Source organism: Struthio camelus, chromosome 12, assembly GCF_040807025.1.
Source record: "Struthio camelus isolate bStrCam1 chromosome 12, bStrCam1.hap1, whole genome shotgun sequence".
Lineage (NCBI taxonomy): Eukaryota > Metazoa > Chordata > Aves > Struthioniformes > Struthionidae > Struthio > Struthio camelus.
In genome coordinates, this window is record NC_090953.1 from 6655688 (window position 1) to 6681092 (window position 25405).

Consider the following 25405-nt stretch of genomic DNA (forward strand, 5'->3'; position numbering starts at 1 on the left):
TGTTCTTTAAATGCTTTTAGACAGATATCAGTCATCTCACCAGCATTGACACAGCTATGGACTCTAGTGGGGTTTAAACAACACAACTCTTTTGCTTGGTCTTCAGTAGTCTCATGAATTCTTGTAAGAAGGAGGTCATTTTATGCCATTGAACAAAATACATCAAGAATACAAATGTGGTGTCTCCCAGGGATCTGTTTTGCTTCATATTATTCATTAGATCCCTGGCATTTTATTATGGGTTACCTGATCATGTAAACCACAGATTTTGGTCTCTGCTCTGATGGATTGTTGCTATAAAATTGCCAGCTGATGTTTATCCATAGTCATAGAAATAACAATATTATTCACTATTCCTCTGTATTTTGTGTCATTATGACTATAAGGGCTTGTCTGAATAATAAAGATTCCCTTGAGTGGGACTCACTAGGGGAAATGACTGTTTAATAAAGATAGATAAAGTAGGTGAATCATTTTGACTACTTAGAGAAGCAATTATGCTAAAACTCCTGAACTTACACAAAGTCCTTCTGAACACATTGAGGGGTCAAACCCTGCCCCTTGAAATCACTGTAACGTTGCCCTGATTGCGAAAGGACTGAGATTTCACTTTAGGATTAGGAACAAATTTTTAACAGTGCAAGTTTGATTCATTTCCCTTGGTCAAACTTAACTGTTAGCATTATTTTTTTTTAATGCAAAGAATGTAAATGGTGTAAAAAACATAATTATATAAATATCTATAGTCTTATCTTCCTATGTTGAAATATGTGTTTAAAATGGATTTCTGCTAAATTATATGGCTTAGTTTTCTCTCTTTTCTGTGATGTGATACTTCACGCTACACTGCAAGAATAAGAATATGAGTTTATTAAGTTTACTCAGAAAACTATTCAGTCATCTGTATGAGCTCTTGGAGCTATGTCAACATTTTCTTGAAAGGTATCTGAGATTATTTGATGTTTACTTTTTTAAGTACAGTATTTGTGAGTAAAAGTGCAGAAGAACATTTTATTACATTTTTAAATGTAATTCCTGATCCCATGGTGCTGTCTATATAAATCTGAACAAACCTACGAAATCACTATCTATATTAGATCAGCAAATCCTCTCAGTCCCAGAACTGGTCACTGTGTTAAGAATAAGAGGCAAAAGTGAAATTCCTTGGTAATAAAACTTCTGAGCGTTGACAACTGTGAGTTAATGCCATTTCTTGCAGCATTGCCTAGACCATTCAAAGGACACTACTCTTTATTATATGCCTTCCCTCTGTCCCTAAACCTTCAATTCTAAAGTGCACATCTCACAGGTAACTAGTATATAATGTACTTTTCAATCAGCCTCCTAATTCTGTCAATGTAGCGTGAGTTTTAGATAAACCAGGAAGATGTGAAAGGCAGAATAAAGGGTTTAGGTCCTATGGTATCACTCACCTGTTTTAACCCTTCTGCTCTCTATGGGTAATGTATGGAAAGAAGTCTTCTCCAGGACAGTTCAGGGTGGCCCAGCTGCCCAGAAAGCAATGATGCCACCTCCCAGCTTTCCCACAAGCTCCCACCCCTCATCTTTTGGGGGAGATTTACATCTTCTTCCAACCTTTTCTCTCTGAGTCTTTTGTGAGACCATATTCGGGCAATAAAATGATGTTCTCCTTGAACCCACCAGTTCTGCAGGGGGGATGTTGCCCTATAAGTCCCAGTGCCTGTTCCGGTATTGTGCTCTCCTCACCCTAAGGTGCTTCTGTATTTCAGTGAATAGTGGAAGTGGGCAACAGCAAAAAGGTTTAGATGGTTTTGCTTTTGTATTGTCTTTTTGGTTTCATGAAAAAAAATTCCTAAAGGTGAAACAAAGGGTGAATCAGATTTCATCTGGAAAGTAGAATGAGGAGACTCGCAAGGGCCTGCCTCCTAATTACCAGATTTCCCATAACTTTTGTGTAAATCCCCTGCATTGAAGAATCTAAATGCAGCATTAAAATTTGTGTTGTGGTTTTTAAGCAGATCCAAGTTTTTACAGAGTAATTGTTGGCTGTTGTTATTATTTATGCTTGCCCATGCAGACCACGGTGGGCTTGTCTCCGCTGGCAGCATGGATAGGTTTAAATCTACTCTGATCAAGGCAGAATATCCTGCTGAGAGGCTCAGGTTCAGCATAATGCTAATAAAGTATGTGCCTCTTGGACAGGAGCTGCTTTCCATCTGGCCAGCCAGAGCATGGGCTTGAGTAAGGTTGCATTTGTGTGCAGTAATCCCTGTGGACCTACTTAAAAATTTTTTGGGGGCCAAATACCTAAGATAAATAAATGGCAAAAATACAGTCCCGTCTCAGAAGTACATGCTCCAGAGTCAACAGTCATGGAGTTTGTGGGAATACATAAGATGAAGGTCAGGGGCAGCTAATGACTATCTTCTGCAGGCCTTGAATCAGGCTAACCTTTACTGTGCGGCATAGATCATGGCCAATATGGAAACATCTGTGTTATGCAAATCCCTCTAAACTGGGTGAATAATAGGTTACCAAGTATACTTCTGAGCTGTTCCATGAATAGTGAATCTTACTTCAACAATTTCCTGCAAGTCAGTCCAACAAAAATCTGCATGATTCCTTGTGATATATACACTGATGTTAGCTTCTGTGTTGACTGCTTTGAACTGAAAGTAGAAACAGTTTAAAAAAAAAAACAAACAAAAACTTAGAGGTACCGAGAAATCCAAAAGATAGATTGAATTCATCTGAAATTTCTGGTCCAAATTTTGAGCAAACTTAGCTGTGATAGTTTTTTTTTGTTTTGTTTGGTTTGTTTTACTCCCTCGTCATTGCAGTGCTCTTTAAGAAATACCCTCTCTCCTATAGTCATATACCATTCCCCTTGAAATCGATAGGGAGACATGTGAGTGGGTCCTGGAGCAGAACTTGATCCTCTCCATGGAGAGAAGTAGGGAGGGAACTGCTAATGTGAACCGGAGGCAGGATTCTGACCGTCACTCCGTGAGTGAATGGGTGAGACCACTTGTGGGAGAAGATGCCAGTCATTAGACATAACACACTTCCCAGTCTATGGACTAAGGATAGGATCTGGTGGCAGTAGGTAAAGGTGAAACCTCTTAGCAGAAGGTTCAACACTGGTTCAACTCTGTTCTGCTGTGCTACGGACAACAGTTGCAAAAGTCTTGAGAATAAATCCTTCCAAGGCTAATAGTTTTGCTATCTCAAAAAGCTGAAGTACTGCGCTTCTGGATTGGATTGCTGCTATCTGACGCTAGAGCTCATGAGATTAACATTTCATACTCATAGCATTTAAATAATTAGGAAATGTAATTTCTGGAGAAATAACAATGCAATTAAACAAAGACTAGCCTGATGATTTTCTTTTTAAACATAAGCTTGGCCCAATCAGGAATTCTCGCAATTTAATTTGCACTGGCCAGAGATATGTGACTGTTTCCTGCAAAATATTTTACATTGCATAGATCACATTAACTGTAAACATGCTGAAATGCTCTCTATGACTGCTGCTGCTTCTGATTCATTGGTGACCCGTACAAGGAGGCAACACATGCTTATTGTTAAAAAAAGAACAGAAGGATCATCTATTGCTCAGATGAAAGACAGAGACAAAATAACCAATCTGTAATGCAGATTTATTAATAGTCATTCACTGATTTTCACTGAAATACTCTTCGTGTAACCTTGACTTTATTAAGTAGTCCTTAAGGTGCATTTTGAAGACAGATAATGAGTTTGGGGAATAGTCTTATCTACATCAAGCTAATCTTTAACAGCTTGGAAGGGAACTCGCAGAAACTTTTCCACTTTAAGTGACACAGCCATGTTCAAATCAAGCCTTTTAAAATGTCATTTTAATAGGAAGAGTTTACAGGCATTTTTAATAGCAACGCTTCATAGAGAAATGTAATTTAAATAAAGGTAATAGAAAAAGTTACTGAGTTTTTAATAGTATTAATGGGGCTGGAGGAGTGTTGGAGAAGCAGGAATCGTACTGCATGGAGTTGAGTGGCACTTAGGCTCTTGATTAATAAGGACAAGGCAGCCAGCCCTTCCAGAAAAAAGAAATAATTTCATTTGCAGTGGCTGCCTCTTTAAAGGGGTGAACGCCGAAAGCTGGGGTTTTGAACAGTGTTTCGTGGCTGAGCCTGCACATGCCACGTTGTCCAACGTCCATGGGGAGACGCTTGAAGAACCCTCTGACCCGTTGCCGACGCAAAAACCAGTTGTGTGTGTGTGTGTGGGACAGAGAGGGATGGGGAGGGAAGGATAAAGAGAGAATGAAAAAGAAAACAAACGCAGACCCGCTCTTCTAATGAGACAGCTCAGATTTTTCCCATCTGGACTTTCCCCTCAGTTTCCCGGATGTCCTTGAGAATAATTTCACTTTTCCCACATCATATGTAAAATCAGACGTGTGGGTGTGCACCCCTGGGCACGCACCAGCCTTTCCGTCCAGCTCACTTGTATAAATGATTGCACGATGGGCTGAATTTTAACGCTCTTGGACAGCCAGATGAATTAAATGAGCCCTTTTCTGCTGATTCCACTTGGCTTAGCTCATTTTATTTTGCTTGCTTTCTTGTTTGGGTGTCGGATGTCCCAGCCCTCTCATGTGCACATACATTTGGTTTCTGACTAATATGAGGTCTCCGTCAGAGAAACAGCCTTTGTCGTTTCAAATCCAGCAGGTCTTAGACTCGGGTCGTGACTCAGCTACCACAAACTGTATGCAGAGGAGACCACAAATTCCTCCGGTAAGATTGTACTAGGCTTTCCGAGAACCCACTTCCCCCACTGATTATATTCCCCCCACATTGTTACCTGATTGACAGGTAACAAATACCCATGGTTCTTCAGTGACACCCCCCCCCCCTTTTTAAAATTCTATTATTTGTTAGTTTTTTTGTCTTTCTATATCCGTAAGTATTTAAAATCTTATCTTTTCGCACGCATAGAGTACAGCACCGTTGGTTAGAAAGATAGCTGTAGAAGTTTTGAGTGGTTACACTCTAAGGCCTTATGGAAATATTTGCACCTCTCAAATTTATATGTGGAGTTTGGGGATTTTGTGCGGATAGCGAGTGCCGGGACAAAACTCCGTCGGTTTGGGTTTCCTTGAACCGCAGCTGCAGTTCTCGTGGGCTTTGTGCATAAATCGGCTGAGGTTTCCTTGAACGGTTCCTGAACTTTTGCGAAACCTTTCGATGAAGCTGCTTGGGGCCGGGGGGACGAGGTAGGGCTGCTGAGCGCGAGGAGCTTCGTCGGGAAGGCTGCCACCAGGGCAGCTTCGTAGGCTGAGCCTTTTGTCCGGCTGGAGACCCACGGACGTTTCCAATTTGGAAGCCGAACGGGAGTTAACAAATCCGTTAACGAGCCTCAAACCCTTGCTGACCAGTAGTAAATTCCAGCTCAGTTTATTACTGAATGCAGCAGTTTGGCGCAAGTCCGCAGTGTCGTTTTGCAAGCGGACGGGGAGCAAGTCGGGATCTGAAATTCTAGCTACGAAACCCGGTCGCGAGACTCGGCCGGGGTGCAGCCCTTTCATTTAACTGCTCTTTTTTTAACGAAACGAGAGAATTCATCTGCCACGGCGCTATTCTGTGCTCTTTTGTCAATAGAAAAGTTGTTTTGCTAATGGTTATCTGTCTGCAAGTCCTTGACCTGCTTGTAAACACGTTTCTGCAGGAAAACCCCAGGCCGTGGCCTCGAGCCTTTACGTCAACAAGAAGAGATAAAGTGACCAAAACTTAACCTGATCTGGCCTGGAGTGCCCTCTACTGCCCCTTGACCAAATACTTCCCTAATCTGTGTCCTTCTGAAAGGAACAGATTGTCGCGTAAGAAGTATTACCTGGAAAGAAATCAATTTTTGGAGCCTGACCTCCTCCTCCCCTCCCCCTGCCCGTGGCCGAAGCCGGTTTGAATTGCCAGAGATGAAGCAACTCGGGCTGGGTCGGTTTTTGGTGGCAGGGTGGGAGTCTCCCCCAAATGCCCCCCCCCGCAAGCACCCGTCTCCCGACGGCACCCCACGGGGTCGTGCCGCGTTAAACGCGCCGCCTTCCACGACGCGTGACAAACGCAGGAAAACCGAAGTGGCCGATCGAGTTGCTTTGAGAAGCCGTTCGCTGAGCCCCCGGGGTTTGGTCCTGGATCGCGGTGGCGCGAGCGGAGGCTCCCGTACAGCCAGCGCTCGGGGAGTCGCTAAACTCCGAGCGCGGCCCAAGGCCTGCCGCTGCGCTCTGACCTCTTGCGCTCGCTGTCGGCCCGGCGAGGTTCGGCAGGGAGCCGCTATCGTGCGGTGGCATCGGCTGCCCCGGGCTCGGCTACCGGAGCCGCTCTCGGAGCTGCTGGCAAAGCTGGCTGTAAGCACAGACGGGTCGAGGAAAGCCCTGACACCCAGCTGCTCTGCGGCGGCGGCGGTATACGCTCTTTATTCGTAAGAGCGGGGCCAGAAAAGTTGAGGTGCTCAGTGGAGGGGAAACGTACCCCGTGGGAAAGCCTCCGTTCGGCACATAAATTAAAAAAGAGCAGAAAAACAAAACAGCTTCTGCAGATAAGAAGATGAAACCCCGATTGCATTGCACAAAGGGGAGCGTTTGTTGTGTTTGCACCCTAGTTTATGAACCGCTCGCGAGGCTGCTGTAGCAGGAAGTTTCAAGACTAGTCAACAAATTGCTGGGTTGTGTCCCTCCAAGGGTGTATTTTGTCCTTGCTCTTTAATTCAGTCGCGGGTTGCTGGGCTTGGTGCGCCAAATACGGACTCGCTCCTCCAAATACGGACTCGCTCCTCCAAATACGGACTCGCTTCTTTGGGCAGGGCTGCAGCAGGGGTGGGCGGTCGCAAAGGGCACCGCCAGAGCCCCATCGTGGTGTAGCAACAGCACAGAAAAACTGCATTTTCGACCTCTTATTTCTGTAGGCAGGTTTAATTCATTTTCCTGAATACCATAGGAAACTGCGTTCTCTTTAACGCTGAAGTGGCATTTTTAGGAGACAAACAAAAACTTTCAGAAACCTGATAAACTTTTCTTTCCTTTTTTTATAACAAAACGTAGAAGAATCAAACGACCTGCAAAAGGGTAGTGCCAAGACGCTAGTGCCACTGCGATTCAGAAGTTCTCCGTGCCCGTTCTCCCGTTCCTCAGACTGAGATGGGCTGTGACTAAGGCTTGCATTATCCAGGCCTGAGATCTGCAGTTGATCACTGCATGTGAAAACTGCACATGACAGAGTGAAAACCCCCTCAGGGTCTAATTCTGAGAAGAAAAAAAAGGGAAGCTTAAGGAAAAGGCATTTGCTCAGCTGACAACATACTGCAGTGTAGTGGTGCTGAGGGAAATGGGTCTTAAACCCTGGGAATTTTTCAGGCTCTACCAGGCACGGTGGACGAGGTATTAGTGTTCACACCTAGGTAGGGTTCGGGCCACGAAGTTGAAATCTGTTGCCCTTTCTTTTGTGGTAGGTAGAGATATCCTATAGGTGTCCTACAGGCTTCCACCAAGTGCTGGGAGGAGAAAATGAGCACTTTGAGTGTTGATTTTCTTAGCAGACAGTTGTTTCATAGTCTCCATTCTGTGTTTGACCTTGTTTATCCATGTAAGGCAATTATAGTTCCAGCTTTGCATTGGTGGAATTAATTCACAAGCTTTAATCTAAACTGGACAAAACTTTCCAAGCTGGCATATAGGAATTATCATTCCAGCTTCCCTGACAGAAAATCAAATTTTAAGGAACAAAATGTTTTTTTTTTTTCTCTGTAGAAAGATCTATTTAAATGAAAATGATTTTTCTAGCAGAAAATCATTCTAAAAGAAAAATTTTCATCTCCCAGATTGAAAATGTAAATCCTAACCTTGCTCAATAATTAAAAATTATTACTCCATTTTTTCTTACAACATTTATTTATCTCCCTGCTTCCAAAAGTCATCGGGATTTTGAAGACAAACACGAGGTCTGGTGGGCAACTTTTCAGATTGAAAAGATTAATTTTATGGCTAGCAGAACTTGCCTTGCGTGTAAGGTATGCAGCTGTTTAATCAAAGACGGGCTGGCTGAAGCTATTCAGGATTCTTTGCTACTTTACAAATCAAACTTCTGAGTACATGTTAGTTATTCTGATTAAGTCATACTACTGAACTCCCTCCAGGCGCTGCGCTGGAGATGATATTTATACAGCACTAATGGAGAAAACTTGGTGCATTTCGAAAGATAGCTCCCAAGAAAACCAAAGCTGTATTCACCAGATATAGCAGGGAAATTTTCAGTGAACTCTGACTCTCCTTCCTTTTTCTCTCCCCAAGAAAAGTCAGTTCATTGCAAATCAAAATGTTTTGTGTGAGGGGGTCAACTTCAATTTAATTCTCAACCCCCCAAAATTGGAAGGGAAGAAGTTTTGAAAGCTTTAAATGACCCTTTCCAATGTTTGTGCTACTAGTCAAAACATACATATTTAATTCTGGCAACTTTTAGAACAAAAAGACTGACACTGAAGTTTTAAACTGACAGTCGGTAACGGAGCATTTTATCTGTTTCAAATTTGTGAAAATTTTCTTGATTTCAAACTTTTATTTCACTTTGGGACAGAGACACTTTTTGACATTTCAAAACATTTAGTGAATGGGAAACCTTATTCTGCCTGACTCAACAGAAAGTATGCGCTTGCTGTGGCTTTGAATGAGGTTTACAGTTGGTAATAGTAGTGCCTAGAGTCTTCAGCAGGGATCAGAATCCTTTAAGTTATAAAATATATATTTTATGTGTATATATATATATATATATATAGGCAATGGATGAAAGAAAGGACACACATTTATCTGCATGTTTATGTCTGTCTTAAACTGATCCATCCATCAGTTTATCAGTAAACTTTCCTAATGCTATGATTTGGCGAGCCATCAGAAATAGTAACACTGTAAACAAGAAACTGTGTGTGTACCTTTTTCATACACACACTCATATATATCTGTGCATCAGTATATACTGGCTGACATAACAAATATCTTTGTTTTTGAAAAAAGAGGATTTTCCTTGGGGACTTTAAATAGATTCACAGGATATTCCAAGGTATCAGACTGTATTTCACTGTGATATTCATATTGTCAATAGTGAGAGTTTTCTGTGGAAAATGAGGCTTTTCCTGTAAACATAATAATATTTCTGGATGGCAAAATATACAGTAAATGTTAAACAAGAAAAGAACTAAATTGCAGACTACTCTCTGGTCAGCAAAACCTGCCCATTATTTTTCTGTTTGCTGAATCTGTAGTTTTTACCATTTTTTTAAACTGTGACTTTTCAGATTCATGAGGGTAGCATAGGTAATCTTCATATTTATAAGGCCACACTGTCAACTTGCTTTTCATAATTTATAAACTCTTTTTTTATTATTCCCTTTCCCTGTTGGAAGCCTGAAACTGGCATGTTTCCTTAATAGAGCTGGGAAAAACTCTGCATTTTTGCTCTGGGAGATGATTTCTCAGAAATAAGCTATTTGTGCTTCACGCAAAGGAGTAGTATCCTAGTTGGCTTAGTAGGGCTGGAATTAGTGCTGTAGGGTCTGTTTTGCAAGTGTTTGCATGTGTTAACTTTTCAAGTTTCAACTTGCATTTTAGTTTGGTGACGGATTTGTCAATATGTTACAAGCCTTACATGTCTTTCCAGACATGAGCTAGATGAATGTTCTTTTTTTTTTTTCGGCTGGACTCATGCATTTACCCGTGCATCCCAGCCGACCTGTCCTTCCTTTTGCTGTCTTCCCAGAGCTGCTTGTATTCCCGTCCCCCACTATTTGCTCCAGGCACAGTGCAAACAGATCCTCCTGCCCTGACATCGAGGGGTTTGAGAGGATGGGCACTCATTCCAAGATGAAATAAAAATAGTTTGATAGCCTTTCCCTCTTCCCCTTTGTAATTTCATCTAATTACTTTTCAATGGTGTTTTATACTGCCTCCACCGCCCTGATATGCAATGGGGTACGTATTTCCAGCACCCAGTCTAACCTTGCTACTTGACTGATGTGAGTGGACAGAAACATTTTTATGTTTTCAGAATTGGTCCCTGAATCTGCAAGAAGCCAAGCCTGCTTTCAGAAGTAATTTGCAGTGTCGATATTGATTTATAAAGCATTATGAAATTTAGCCACTGGTTACTTTAGAAACCATCTCTCTCTTGGGCTCTCTAGTCACTCCTATGGCAGAGAGGATCTGTTTGGAATTACTTTTAATGGTTGTTTGAATTTAAAAAGCTGGTAAGGATTGATTCAAATTGAAGGTCGTGAACTCCTTTACCCATTTCCCCTCACTGGCTCAACAAGGGTCCTATTTCATGATCTTTTGCCCGTGGTGCAGCTCATCTGTTTACTTGAGAAGGTGCTGATACGAGTAATTAAGCTAAAGTGGCATTTGGGAAGAATCTGTTAATATTTAGTAACATGTACTTGACTCTCTGTCCATCCATCTGTCAGTCTCTCCTGTGTAAGTTTTGAACTTGTGGGTTAGTTTCAGCTGAATTTGGCACTCTCAGTGTTATGCTACTGAAAGCTTTTGGAGAGCTGGTGGCTGTTGGAGAGATTCTGTTTTTTCTGGTAGAAGAAAAAGACAGCTCGGGCCACCCCAGTTCTTGGGAAACCCAGTGAGGTAGCTGGGCTGCGCAGAGGTACAGCCCAGGATGTTTACAGGTAGATCTGAGCCAGACGTGCCGTATTTGCCCTTTGCTCGGCCAAGCAGGCAGGTGGGAACAGCCCTGGGAGGAGGTTAAGAGGAGGGAGGTGGCATTGGGTGCTGTGGGGACGGGCATCACCCCTTTGAAGAAACTGGGCATCTGATGCTCAAAAAACAGCTTTTGCAGGAAGAAAACATGTCCTTTTTTGTCTTGCAAACCTCCTACTGCTGCAAAGGACCTGTCCTGCTTATGTTCCACTTAAGCCCTTTCACAAGGCTGAATTTCCTTTGCTGATATCCCAAGAAAATAATAGGGCCCTGGAGCCTATTACTTTCGATACACCGTTAGGGCACCCTGCCCCTGAAGTAACTCTGAAACCTGGGGACAAACCGCTTCAGAAAAAAAAAGATCCGCGTGAGAGGTAATCTGAAGAGATTTTTTGGCTTGATATGCTTGGGCTCTCTGTGAGCTCTCCTGCCAGATTACAGCCGATTCTGACCCTGGCGACCTGGGATCAGCCCTTTCCTGTAAGCTGTGCGCAGCAGAGCCGGAGGAGGATAGATGCTGCAAATGGCTTAGAGGCTTAGGTGCAGCAGGCTGAGTATCAGCACCAGTTCAAAGGATCAAAGGGTGTCTGTGACTGTCTAGCCATGCTAATTAATGGAAGAAGTGGTATTTGGTCTTCATTATGGACTTTAGAAAAAAAAAAAAAGAGCCAAGTCAAGTGTTTTGTCTGGTGATAAAGCACTGAACGAGGCTGGTAGAGGTAACGGAGCCATCTCCGTTAGTCTTTCAGCAGCGTTTCAAGAGCACAGAGCCACTTATGATGTCCCGCTTAGGCAGCACTTTCTTAAAAGTTAAATGTCTGATAAATGCCGATGCTGCCTGATCTGAATTCTTAATAGGTTTCCAGAGAGAGCAGCCCCTTGCGAAGGTCTGTAGGGCCCGTGCCAGGGAGGCACACTTACCGAAGGGCTCGGGGCTTCCTCCAGTTCGGATGTGGGCTCTGGCCCAGCGGAGCTGATTTGGTCTGTCCAAGACCAGGCATCCCTCCACAGCGTGCCTTTTTCTTGCATATTGGCGGGACGCTGCAGAGGTTACCAGGAGGCCAGCAGTCACGACTCAGACTGGCAACGCTAGCGGCAACTTTGAGACCAAAGCACTGAAGGGCGGAGGGAGCGATAAGGACGTTTTAGGGATGCTCCTGCATTATATGTCTTAGTAGCTTTCAAAAAGGGGCAACATAAACCAATCTCTTGAATCCTAAACAATCCCTTCTAATCTCTGACCCTTTCTTTGACACGTTCAAATACTACTTACATTTGAAAGAAAATCACTGGTTACAGAAGGCTTTACATTCTCACGTAAGGACACACTCAGATAATGTGTTCACACGCTTGCTGCCCATTTGTATTTGCAGCTATCCGCATATGCATAATATATATCTATACGTACAGATCATATGTATGAATATATGTCTAGACTGTAAAGATTCTAAAACAATAATTCATATGTATACATAGGACATATGTATACATCATTGTTAATGATGTACCTCTTGTTAATCATATACATATAACATATGTATACAACCATGTATATATACTAGAAGTGCATGGAATCTGTTGTGAAGTGCATGTGAATTTGTGTGAACATAAGTTTGTGTATCTGAGGAAGACTGGGTTTTAAATAAATCAAAAAAATCAAGGAAAACATACTTTCTATGGCAATATCTAGTTTTGCTTACTACTTACTAAGTTAGATTTTTTTATTTGTTTTTGGGTGTACATTTTTGCTTAGGAACATGAGAGGTGTCTGAGAGAGGGAAATCTGATATTGACTCCAATTTCTGGATATTTTTCTATAAATATGCCATGTGTATAACATCATGCCTATATGTATATGTATTTGTGTGTCTGTGGTGCTTGGCGTGAATATGTTCATTTTAAGGTGCTTTAATGGTATGGACCAAAATTGTTACTGGTATGATTTTTATCATGGCTTCCTTGTAGAACATGGTAGCATGTATGATCATTGGGTATTCAAACGGTGAAATGTGTAAAGCTATTTTTCTATAATTGGTCCCAGGGCAAGGGGTTGATCTCATGTATAAAAGCCTCCAGATATGCTCGTGGTACAGTTTCTAATTAGGGAACCAGGAAAGAATTGAACTTTGGAAACTGTGATGAGTCCATGCCTTTAAAAAAACAAAAGAAATAATCACTTTGACCTTGAACTCCAAAAGGCCCTGAAATCAACTGATTTTACTCTTTAAGCTCCTTAACAAGCATGAGGATTAGAGGCGAGCTGTGTAGAACGGTTCATATTAGATATGAACGATAATGGACAATAGAAATTCATCTGTGAGCTCAGCACAGGCATCCTGTGCAAATTCCATTTCCCCAAGACACGGTGATACCCTGTTGCAGTACTGTATAGACAGCTGATAACAATATGACTTCATCAGTTGGGAAGAGACGGAAGAGAACTCAATAGCAGCAGAGCAAATGCAACTTTCTGAAGTGTCCAATCTTGTCCTAATCCAGGACAATCCTAATCACAACCATGTGTATCAAAAAAAGTCAAATATAATCACCATTCTACCTTGTCTAATGAATAAATAATCTGTTTAGCTATTTATTTCAAGCATAAAACTTATGAAAGGAATAAACTGACTCTACCCTGAGACTGCGCATTTCCCTAGCCTTCCATCTGTCCAGAGCTAAATGAGGAAGGACATTGCTGTTACATCAGAAAAACCTTCTTCAGCAATTTCATTTCAGCAGTGGATTTGCTCAAATTTTTTTCCCATTTTCTTTGCTCTCTCTTCCCTTAGGAAAGGTTAAAAAAAACAAAAACAAAAACCCTTGTCACCTTACAGGAGGGAGATCCTCGTCGCCTCTTGAAACAGAAAAGTGCACCACATTTTCAGGAGAAAAGGAAAGAACTGAGGAAAATACTTCTGTGAGGAAAAGAGCTAATGAAAGTAATTGGTGGTTTGGGTATTGGCAAGTGTTACCCAGTCAACAAACGGTGTTGTCCCCTGCAGAATACACCCAGTTCTTATGCAGATCTTTAAAATACTTTCCTTTTTGAAAATTAGACCTGTTGAAAAAATTATGAGAGGATACCTGCTTTTATGTCTTCCACAAGGTACCTCTTGTTAATCATTTTGTTAATATAAAGGGGTGATGTGGTAAGATAAGAAGAAATAGAAGAAAAGTAGTGAGAAATGATGTTGCACAATCCTTTTGCTCCCTCGTTTCTCAAAATTGTTATTTTATTTCTCTTTTCCCTATTTCAGTCTGTGTGGCCGGGCAGACTTACTGGAACCAAGCCTAGAATAATATTGTCTCAGTTAGCTGATAGGTGTGAGGGCACCTGCAGACAGATAAAATGTATTTGCGTTTGTACCAGAATTTGGTATGAAAAGCACAAAATTGTCATGGTTTCAGGACAATCCCCAATCTCCTCTGCAAGACTTGGAAAGCAGGAAGGCGAAATTAAAAAGAGAATCAACGTCTTGCTTTTCCATTAGTTCTGGCAGCTTCCCCGAGAAGCACACCCATGCTCAGCAGTATCATGCTTTATTTAGCTCTGAACAGACTGATGGACCTTAGTGAATTCTTCCTCCCTCCTCCTTTTCAGATAATGGGAATGATGCTGCCACATATTTTGCAAAGTGCTCTTTTCTGGAGCTGAGGATTGAGTTACATCCAGCGCGCGAGACCCCACTGGCAGCCGTGCGCTCTTAGCGGAGACATTCCTTTACCATGCCAAGTTATTTTTAATTCTATCTGGATTTTTTTTTTTAAACCAGCACATAAAAGAAAGCTATTGAGTTGCTCAATCAATGTTAGTTTATTATTGCTTACCCAAGTGTTTAATAAACCTATCCCAGCCCTGGACATAGCTTTAAATACTTCATTGACTGTAACAAAGCAGATTTTTCCTATCAGACCAAAGTGGCTCTATAAACTATAATTAAGCACTAATTATGAGCTCTACTGGTCAGATAACAGAAGGCAAGGTCCATTGTGTGACTGACAGAACCAGCAATTAAAGGAGATTATTGTTGTCAGAAATGGAATAAAACAAACAAAGAAAAAAATCTGGGAGGAGGGGAAGGTTTGCAGTTGACCAGAGTACGCTTTGCTTTGTTCGTGAGTTTGGGAGATGATGACATCGTGAACGCACAGAAACTACGATATGATGATACAGAACTGATGGAATAAGGTGTTCTGGAAAAATTCACGTCTTTTATCGGAGAACATGATCCAGAGTCAGATTCTGGTTGGCTTCACTCTTACTGGTTGAAAGAAAATACGTTCAAGTCCAACGTGGAAGTTTTCTCTCTGGAACAAAAATATTTTCAAGGAAAACATTTTGCGGCAATGCTTTTTCGCCCATTCTTATAAAGCGTTCAAAACTGGAGAGGACAACGTTGTTCGTGGGCTGGGGGAAAATGCAATTGAAATGGATGGGGACCAGACTGGCTCCCCGGGAAGGGGGAAAAAGGCCTTCTGCAACAGGTGAAAAGGAAGCGTGGTTTTATAAATTCGTTCCATTTTAATGTGACCGCCTGCTCCTCTCACTTACGCCATTTTAACACTGGCTTAACTTGATTGGTTCCAGTGGAGTTTTCAGTTATGCCCAATACCACGAAAGCGTTATTAGCAGCCTGCTTGGAATTTTCTCGTGAAAGTCGGAAACTGTTTTTGAGCTAACAACACATTTTTTCCCCCTCCTTTGGAACAAAACGTTCACTCTGCGGAAAACCTTGACGTCCTGTCGAAACCGAACGCTCAGACACCAAAACCATTTGACTTTTCATATACAAATTTTAAATTTCCATGGAAAATGCAGTTCCCAATTACCTTGAGTGATTGGTATGCTAGTCACAGTTCATATATTCCTAGACCTGATACAGACATTGAAGGGAGCCAAAAGTCCCTTACACGCACCCGAGCGCATTACAGCTTCCTGGAACAGTGTTTGGGCTTTCAGGTGATGGCTGGGAATGTGTCCAACATCCGAAGGTAGAGGGCAAACTGAGCCATGGAAATGGAAATGACAATATTTCTTAGTTGCAGGCAGGTGCTTCTGTCCCTGACTCGTGATTGTGCCTGAAATGAACAGTATTGCACTGTTCTCTCTGTTTTTTTTTTTTAAAGCAATTTGCATCTTTTGAAAAAAAGGATTAATAAATTTCAAATGTTCCTGGTGCTTCTGTGCCAACTGGCACTGGAGGGGGTCTGTAACCTTTCCCAACTGCACTATATATAATTATTAATTAGAAAGCAACCTGGGAAGCAATGATCCTCTCCCCCAGCATAAACCAGAGGAACTCCACTGAATTCACCATAGGAAAGAAAATTGGTTTTCCTAGGTCACATTTGGGAGCAAACTTTATTTTCCTTTGACTAGTGGTTCACTACCCAGAGTGGAATTATGGGTATTAATTGGAATAACTTGGGTGCTCATTGTATAAATCAGCTGGCAAAACTCCTATAATAATTAATAGGTCTGACTGGCAATTTTCCACAAATACACACCCATTTCCCAGTGATTTCCAGTGTGCATACAGACATTTCGCAGGAGCTCAGCTTGCAAAGGGACATATTTAAGAGTTTATAACTGTCCCAATGACAGCAAGTTCTAATTTAAAACTCCTGTGTAATACTTGTTAGGAAGTTTTAATATCAAAAGGGCAGCCAAGGTCTTCCATGAGAAATTTCTAGACAGTGAAAGAAACTAATCCTTTTTAGTGATGTTTGGCTTCTCCTCTGCAGTAGCTGATCTCTGATTTCATATTTTATATCCATGGTTTGTTAATGAAATTTTCTCCTTTAAAGAGTAACCAGGCGGATAGAAAAAATTAGCTGATACTTTGCAGTAAACGTTTGAAGTGAAATTCAAGTAGCAGCCTGAGGCTCACAGTATGTAAAACCAACTACCAAAGTTTTCAGGGGGGTTTAATCTATTTTTCCTTCTCAGGGGACCTCTGCTGTATTAAATTCTTTGGTTGAAGAGAAGCAGCCAAGTTGGCATTAGAACTGACTTAGCAATTTGCATCTTTTGAAAAGGGATTAGCAAATTTCAAATGTTCCCGGTACCCCTGTGCCAGATGGCACTGACAGGGGCCTGTAACCTCACCCCTCTGCACTGTTGCCTGCTGTGGGTTTACCTGAAAGGTGTTATGGGGCTTGTTACACTTACTTCAGAGAAAAAGAGAAGAGGAAATTAAGCAGCAGCAGGATTTTAAGGTCTGCATGTAGTGGCATCGCTGCTCTTTATAGACCACACAGGGAAGACAGTTTTGCTTCAAGTTCATCCCTGGATGTATTACTCAGGTTTTTCTGGTGCCCAGATTAACGAAATTTTAATGCAATAATACTTTGAAATGCCTTGATATGCGTGAGGCCACGTCCTGGGCCTCACAACACCTCTGGAATGGAAGTGTGAACTGGATCTCCTTGGAGGCTCAGAGTTACAAGCTGGGCTTTGTCTCTTATTTTATCTTAATCTGAGTTAGTCATCTGGCCTGCAATAGTTTTAGGGGTTCTGTCTGTAGACCATGGAGAAAAGTGAGCCCTTTGAAAGGACATTAAATTGCAGCTATCTCAGGGTGCATGACCCACCACCTCCTGTAGGGGAACCAGGTTGACTGTTGTCAGTACAGAAATGCAGTCCTGTGATACCTGTGATTTATATGGGGGAACCGTCCTTTCAAAGGACCTACTTATCTCCATGGTCTACTGAAGGAGCCCAAACAACTTACTTAAGCTGGATAGCTAATGTGTAGGTGGCTAACTTGAAGGCCAACATCAGTAGTCACCAGAAGACAGCTTCAGATGGCTCAGATTTCATCCAAGGCCCAAGAAGTTATATATTCTTTAGCATTTTTCTTCTGAAGAACCTGAAATCATGCAGTAAGAAACATTAGGCATAGAGACGTAGGTAGAATTTGGATGTCTGAATGTGGTCCCAAGGGTTTCTTGGAGTGCGTGGCAATGCACATTTTTAGCAAAATATTTAGCATTTCTTCAATTTATCCTCTTATACATTTTTGTGGGCTCTGTTACAGTCTTGTGTGTGTTTTTATAACACCAGAGGAACTCCCATGGAGTCAACTGATTTTCAGTAGAGATCAAAATCCAGTCTTCTATTTTCCTAGCAGCTATCTTGGATTTCTCTTAGGTATATAACAGACTTACAAGAGAAGGGAGCAGGCTTGTGCAAGATTCCCAAAGCCTTAAAAGAACAGGCACCTTCTTAACTCTCTTCTGAAGGCAAATTAACCTGGCTTTAGGAGAATCACCCAATAAAGCTGTCTCTCTATTGAATATGCCCCGTTCCTTATGTCTTAAATAAAAATATGAGAGGATAGCCCCTCGGTCATTGCAGTGACGCAGGGGGAAACCATCAGATAGTCATACCAAAAATCAGATTCAATGCCTCCCATTGTACCCAGAAGGATGGGAATTTCAGGATAGAACAGGCAGACTTCTTAGGACACCATTTGGAAGTAATGGTCCAACTTCAAGTATTCAGCATGAGCTTACGTTGTAAATGAAAATCTGATGAATGTTTTCTTGCCTCTTCCCCATATGCTTTTTTCAATGTATATCATCTGATATTATGTGGCTATAAAGCTTCAAAATTTTATTTAATAATGTTTACTTTCCTTTTGCTGCAATATTTGAAGCCCTATAAACTCTGTGGGTACTTCTGTTGGAATATATATGATGAGCCAAATCCAGCCCATACTGCTCACACCATATCTCTTATATGAGCCGGGACTGCGACAGTGTGTGCGCAGTAACTGAGGTAGGCTGCCAAATAACTGTAGCAGAGTTTTTTTTTTCTACCTCTAAAGCTTTCCCGGTTAGACTCAACTGTGCTGCCTGCTGTCTGAGGTGCGTGAGCTAGGGAGAAGAGGTAAGAGAAGTGCCTTGTACAGATTGGTCACAAAAAAGCCTTTTGTCTTCCTTTCTAAAATAAAAAATTTTGCCAAGAACTTCATTCAATCACTCATTTGGATAAAACTAGACACCCTGGTGTCGAGTGAATAGGAAGCAATGGGAGGTCAGCTTGTCTCAGTACCACAGGAGAAGGGGGTGGCCGGAACCCCGCGGCGATCAGGCCACATATGTATACATATAAACTATCTATATCAATCACTAGCTAGAACATGCGTATGACATGCATACACCTGTGCCACACTGTCAACACGCAGCAAGGGAAGCAGCAGCTTACTTTCCTCCGAATGCGTTTCCGCTCCCTCCAAACTGCGGGAAAAGAAAGTAAAGATTCAAATTAAACCCCCCAATTACTTGAAAGTATCCTGAATTATTAGGAAGGCAGAGCAAAGGCCCAGCAGGGAGTGGAAAATGTAATAACGACAAGTTTTGCGCCTAAAGGGAAGGCAGGAATGAAATCAGAAAGATCCGATGGGGCCAGGTGAGTAAAGAGTCAGCCAAGCACAGGAGTGTTAGATACCCGGAGGCAGTGCAATATGCTGGCAAGGAGCCATGCTGCTGCGGGGAGAGTGAGCTGAAGCGCATGAATGTGCGAGAGCGAGTGACGGAGGATGGGGAAGGGAGGGAGAGTGAGACAAGGCACCTTAGCAGGCATTTGACAGCCTCTCTGACAGCCGGAGCGTGCACCCCTTGCTCCCCACTGCGGTGGCTGCAGATGGCGGAGGGAGTGCGCGCATGCACGCAGCCAGCAGAAGGTAGGAGCCCAGGCTTTCATGTTTGTCCCTTCTGATGCTTGGCCTCCAGTGGAAGCAGAAGGACCCCCACTCCCCGCAGGATCTAGGGGAAGCGAAACTGAAAACATCAGAAGACCTTCAATGTGGGGAAAGCCAGTGCGAGCCGGGGAGCAGACACCGGAATGGCCATGGCGATGTCGTTTTCATTAGTCCGTGAAAGGCAACTTCGAAAACAAGGTTTATATTTGCCATTGGCTATTTAATGGGAGATTAGTTAAAGGGAATAAACTGGCAGTAGGTTGAGATGGATATGACCACAGGGACAAAGGCTTAACATGATGTGCTTGGAAATGACATTTGCCTGTTGCCACACAGATGTGGCCTGCTCCTACCTGTAGCTTTGATCCAAGGGCGGTGGACACTGCGAGGAACGCAGAGACAGTGATACCCGGGCAAGCCAGCAGCAGGTCAAACCTTCCACCACAGCCACTGAACTGGAAATCAGTCCCAAGCAATCCCTTACTTGAACGTGGCAAGATGAGATTTTTCTGACGAGTGCTATTAGCGGAAGACAGATCAGCGTTTCTAGGTTGCTAGGGGTGAATACACAATACTGCAGAGTTTTCTAACTTTATTGGCAGCGTACATGGAAGCACAGACACTCAGGCTGTAAAAACCTGATTGCTTTCCCACTCTGACATTGTTAGATTATTCCTTGTTCTCTGTTGATGTTTTACTCACTTCTCCAAAGCAAGCATCCAACTGGGGACCCCAACTTCATAAAGAGTTACTGTGATTGTTGTTCTGCATATCACTCTGTCCTTGGATGGGCTAGGAGATGCACAAGAGGAGGGAGATCCAGCCCCTTTCCAAGGTCCTGGCTGGGTAGAAAGGGGTGGGCCTCCTCACTTTTGGCTAAGTGCTTTTTCTTTTCACTGGAAAGCAGAAATGCCGCTCAAGAAGAAAGAACCAGACCTGTGCAGGTGGAGCAAGCAGCCTGCTACAAGCAGCCAGCTCAGCTTAGGGTCAGTCAGCTGAGCTGGACCCCCTTGAAAAAGAGGCCAGCAGTGGGGCTGGGAGGGGATAAATTGATTTTCGGGAGTGGTGCTGCCTGAGATGCTGCTGTAGGTGCAAGCATGGCTGCTTCTCAGGGTTCAGCAATAGGCCTTGATGGCATCTGGTGTCTCTGATCACAGCTAGCTATGGGAACTGCAGAGCAGGTTGATTGAAGGCCTTAGGACATGTCAAGGAGAACAAGAACAGGACAGAGTGCCAGCTCCCTGGGCAAATGGCAGGAAGCCTGGCTTTATCAGGATGCTGCAGGCAGGAAGTGATTTGAAGTACACAGCCTTTTCTTGTAGTGATTGAGGGAAGGGAGGAGAGCAAGAGCAGGAGCAGCTGCAGCTGTATTTCAAAGTTAGTTTCCATCTTCTCTCTTGTGCTTGCTTTCCTTACAAAAACAACAACTAGGCATTTCTTATTGCAGCGTTTCTGATTCTTCCTTCCCCCTCCCTTTTTAGGAGTATATGCCCAGATTAGAAATATCTGAGGTACCTGGAGAGGGTTGTTTTAAGCCAGTCTCAGATCTCTGATTCTTATGGACTGGTCCACTGGCAGCGGAGTGGATTACAGCTATTTAAAGGCTACTGTAAATGTCAGTGTGGTCTTACAGGGACCATAAACTGACCAAGGTTTAGAACGGAGTGGCTAAACTGGGATGCAAAGCCCTGAGGGAAGGTGGTGCGGGTCCTGCCCGGGAACAGCCTGGCCTTTGTTCCTTGGTATCATCCTGAAAATAAGGTTAACTGCCCTATAGTCTAGAGTTGCAAAATGGCAGTTGCCTCCAGGAGCACAAGGACCTGCACATTCACAGAAGCCAGGATACAGTTTCTACATTTGCCAAAGCTTTGCTGCTATTGCTGCCCATACTACCCAATTTAAATGTTGGCTCAGTTGTGTTGAAGCGAACTGCAAACATACGCTCTGCGTTGGAGATGACAAACCCTCAGTGTTCTTCATTTTACCCTTATAGCTGTTCTTCTACCTTCCTTCCTTTTCTGATAATGTGAGAGGTTTTTCTTGGCTCCCCTCTTGGAGATCCAGTACAGGATCTGCTGCTGAGGTTTCTGAATTTATGACAAGTACTAGCTTCTTCTAGCCTCCGTTTCCATTAAAAGCTAGCTCACAGGAGTTGTATTTGGACCATTTCTTTAGTCTTTTGGCACCAGCTGTTTTATGAATGAGAAAAATAGCAAAGGGCAAATAACCAAAAAACTAGTAAGGTAGAGGTACATGTGTTTTGCTGTTCTCTGCCTAATGGGAAAGTCTATGTAGCCCTTAGGTCTGACATCAAAACTCACAAACTCCTACACTTGTAACTGTTGTGTAAAAAGCTGTTATTGCCCTTAAAACTAGTCATTGGAGTTGAAAGATAAATATTATTCCATATCTTATTGAATAAAATATATTATATCGCAGGTGATGGAGACAGATTGTCTCAATAAATTCTGATACTGTATGCGGAGGAAAAGTGGCAATAAAAATGCTGATGACTTGACACGGAGAGAATATTGAATGTCATTAACATGTTATTTCCTCTGTTCTGATATCACTGTCATGTTCTTCCCACTGCTCTAATCTCTAACGGTTGTTTTTTTTTTTTTGCTTTGCTTGTTTGAATGAGAAAAATGACATTTTTTCAGTGCTTTAAATGACTACTTGAGAAATGATTAGAGATAGGAGGTCACATCCTCATATATAGAAATTAAAACAAGGTTTGATATTTAACAGCATTACGTATAGAGGCTCAAGAGGGATGCTAAAGACTGTCATCTGATATGTCATTATGACAAAGTCATAGCCATATGCATGTTAATAATAACAATATCTTGATGTTATAACATGCTTTGAAAGCACTTAACAAAGGTGATTACTCTTCACTTACAGATGGGGAAACTGAGGGACGGGGAGGTAAAGTGAGTCATCCAAGGTCGTTCAGTAGTTCAGTGGCAGAGTCAGATTCTTGAGACATGCTCCAGCTCCAGCTGGTAAAGATGTATTGCTCCACTATTGCTATGAAACTTGATTTATTGCCCAAGGCAGCACACTTTTCCCAGTCCACATTAAACTGTACCTGCTGGGGCCACAGCCCAGCGACTTTTCAATTGCTGTTACTAGAGATACTTCTGATTTTAATTCCTGCCTCTGTCTATATATGGACTCTCTCTCTGAATATATATACTTCACAATGGTGTTTGCAATGCTGGGAATGTATCCGTGTGTTTACTGTTATAAAATGAGCCCTCTAGGAAAAACAGCAATAAGCCCTGTCTTCATCCCCTTTCCCCAAACTAGAATAAAACCACTGCATTTCAGAAAGCCTGAATCTGCTCAGACGTTCCCATTTTGTCACTCTGTGCCAGAAAGCCTGTTGTGTAGCCCTACGGGTAACTCAGATCAGCTTGCACCGGAGAGCATTTGGACGTGGATTGTTTGGCATCCTCATGAGAGAATATGCTGCTGGCCTTGAATGATAGCAATTAAAGGTGCAAAGAAGTCATCTGTCTATTTGCTAGGGCCAGTATATAGGCTGGTTTCCCACTGTAATCCTGTGCTTTGTCCACAGCTAATTCTAAATGACTCCAGGAGTAGCCACCACTTCCATTAGAGGCCTATTTCATGCACTGTTATAGTTTATTGTCAGATAGTTTTCAGCAATTAAATTCTAAATTGATTCCACAGTTGCACCCGCTGCTTATGTTATTTATTTTGGTCCTCACCTGTCCAAGGGACGGGGTGCTTATGTCTCTTCATGAGGAGATGGTGCTGCCTAGCTGAATGGAATATTTTAGGTAACTGAAAAATAGATTTTTACTTTGGAATAGTGTGCAAGACAGATATAACACAGTTTAATTCTCACAAAGCCTCAGCAATAATACTGATGGATTTTGAAAAGGGAAAAATACTACAGATCTTCTTCTAAGTGTCACAGAGCCTACATTTTTCTATTTGTTCTGATGTCCTATAGGAAGATGTGTTATTTTTCAGTGTAGAACATAAGGTGGAATTAGCTCCCTACTGTAGCAGCGTTACTACTCTGCTATTCACTTTTTTACTTCAGCTCAGGTACGTACAGGTCATAGTGAGTTAAGGTAATGGGAACCTTTCTGATAAGGTGGGTATGGTGCCAATAAACCATAACAGCTTTATGCCTCTATTTACTCAGGTGTAAAATGGGAATAAAATTCCTCATGTTTTGTAAAGCACTATTGAAAAGCTAAGAGGACTCAGCTACCAAGTAAAGCTATGGAGTAAAATGCTATGAGTATTTTAACCGTGGTGTCTCACCTCTTTCGAACAGGGGCTATATGAGTATGAAACAGAGCTCTAATAAAGTTGTCCTGTACTCAGTTTTCCCCCTTTCACCTTGGGTGCATGCTGGAGTAGTTGTGAACTTTCCTTTTCTTCTCTTTCTTTTTTTTTTTTTAACCTATGCTGGAACTTTTTGGAAATCACTATGATTTTACGTGATGGTGTATGTCCTTTTTCCAGCAGAAGGTGCACTCCAGGCCAAGATCTGCTCCAGGGTAGTTAATTTAGTGACAGGGAAAAAAGAGATATTCGTACAATCTTGGCATCATGTCATTATTAACATGCAAGCAGTTCCCCTTTTTTTCTTAACGTGTAAAGAGAACAATTGAATTTTGCAAGGCACGGCTCTTAATCTCTAGGATCAGATTCTTCACGGCAAGGAGGGGGTGTAAAAGTTCCTCTCCTGCTCTGTCTCTTCATGGCGCATGGTCCCAGCTGCATGACTCCGTTCATGAATATGCATGAAATCAGATATGACATTGCCCTGCTCCCATTAATAATCTTGTCATCTGACTTGTGCAGCATTAAGCTTCAGCCCGTGGCTCCTCATAGCAAATGCAGCCTGAAGGAAAGGGAGGGAGGGGAGGAAAAAAAAAGGCCATGCCTTTTTTTATTGGGATTAAGTGCTTGAAAATTTTGGCAGGGGGTTGCCAGGAGAGTAAGGGGAGGGAGAGAAAGAGAAAGACACACACACAGGGACAGAGAGACGAGAAATCCTCTATGAATGCGTTGGCTTGTTAGAAGCCCAAAGCGGTGGGTGTAATGGTATGCGAGCTGACCTTGAATATAGCCACTGTGGGTTGCCCCAGCTTTTTTGTAAAAGAAGCATTTGCAGCAGAGGTTTGGATTTCAGGCTTTGCAGTCATCAATCATCTCAGCCTATTCTCCTCTTTGACAGCTCTGTACAAGGCCTGACATTTGACACCCAAGACCCCAGGACTTACACAGAGGCACAAGCTGAGGCCCTAGGGAGGAGGCAGGGAACTGGGAGAGAGAAAAAAAAAGAAAGAAGGAGAGAAAGATTTTTCTTTTTTTCAAAGAAGCCACAAAAAAGAAGCTACAAAACAAATTGTAACTGTAATAGGAATTGATTTAACAGAAGAACATCGCATTGAGTTTTGCTCTCTGCATTGCGCAGTTCATGCTGATAAGGCTGATCTGAAGAGCTGGGAGAGGAAAGGCAGGCCGGGAAGGTTGGGAGAAGGAAGAAGAGGCTCACAGCTCCATTTTGGCAAACCCTGGGTCTACGAGCCTCCTAAAGTTTTATGCAGTTTTAACACTGTTAACCTGGGCTTGAGAACTTCAAATTCAAGCCAAGTGGACCGACTAATTCCCTGAGACTCATGAACCTGCTGGAGAAAATGGACTGAGGCCAGGCTGGATCTAGGCCAGTTTGCCTAGGCTAAATTTCAGTAAACCTAGTTATGATATCAAGTGGCTGGGTTAAATTTCTGGTGGCACTGGACTCCAAAGGGCAAGATCAGAAAGCACATATGACTTATTAAGGCAGATAATGGTTTTAGGTAAAGTTTTCTGTTCAAGTAAGTGTTTGCATGAGCGGACACATTTTGACCAGTTACAATCTTTTTAACATAGATGTTTGATCTTTTATAATACAGATAAAGCATCATCATTTTACCCTCAGAGACTG

The 25405-nt window shown here is 42.5% G+C and overlaps 1 long non-coding RNA gene across 1 annotated transcript in view; it reads left to right on the forward strand.

Annotated features, from left to right (window-relative positions):
- The first annotated feature begins 4491 nt into the window (after positions 1 to 4491).
- LOC104148181 (uncharacterized) overlaps positions 4492 to 25405 on the forward strand; it is a 146579-nt gene continuing 125665 nt past the window's right edge. The window contains exon 1 of the long non-coding RNA XR_011143683.1: positions 4492 to 4763. This is a non-coding gene — a long non-coding RNA (uncharacterized lncRNA). The remainder of the gene's footprint in view (positions 4764 to 25405) is intronic.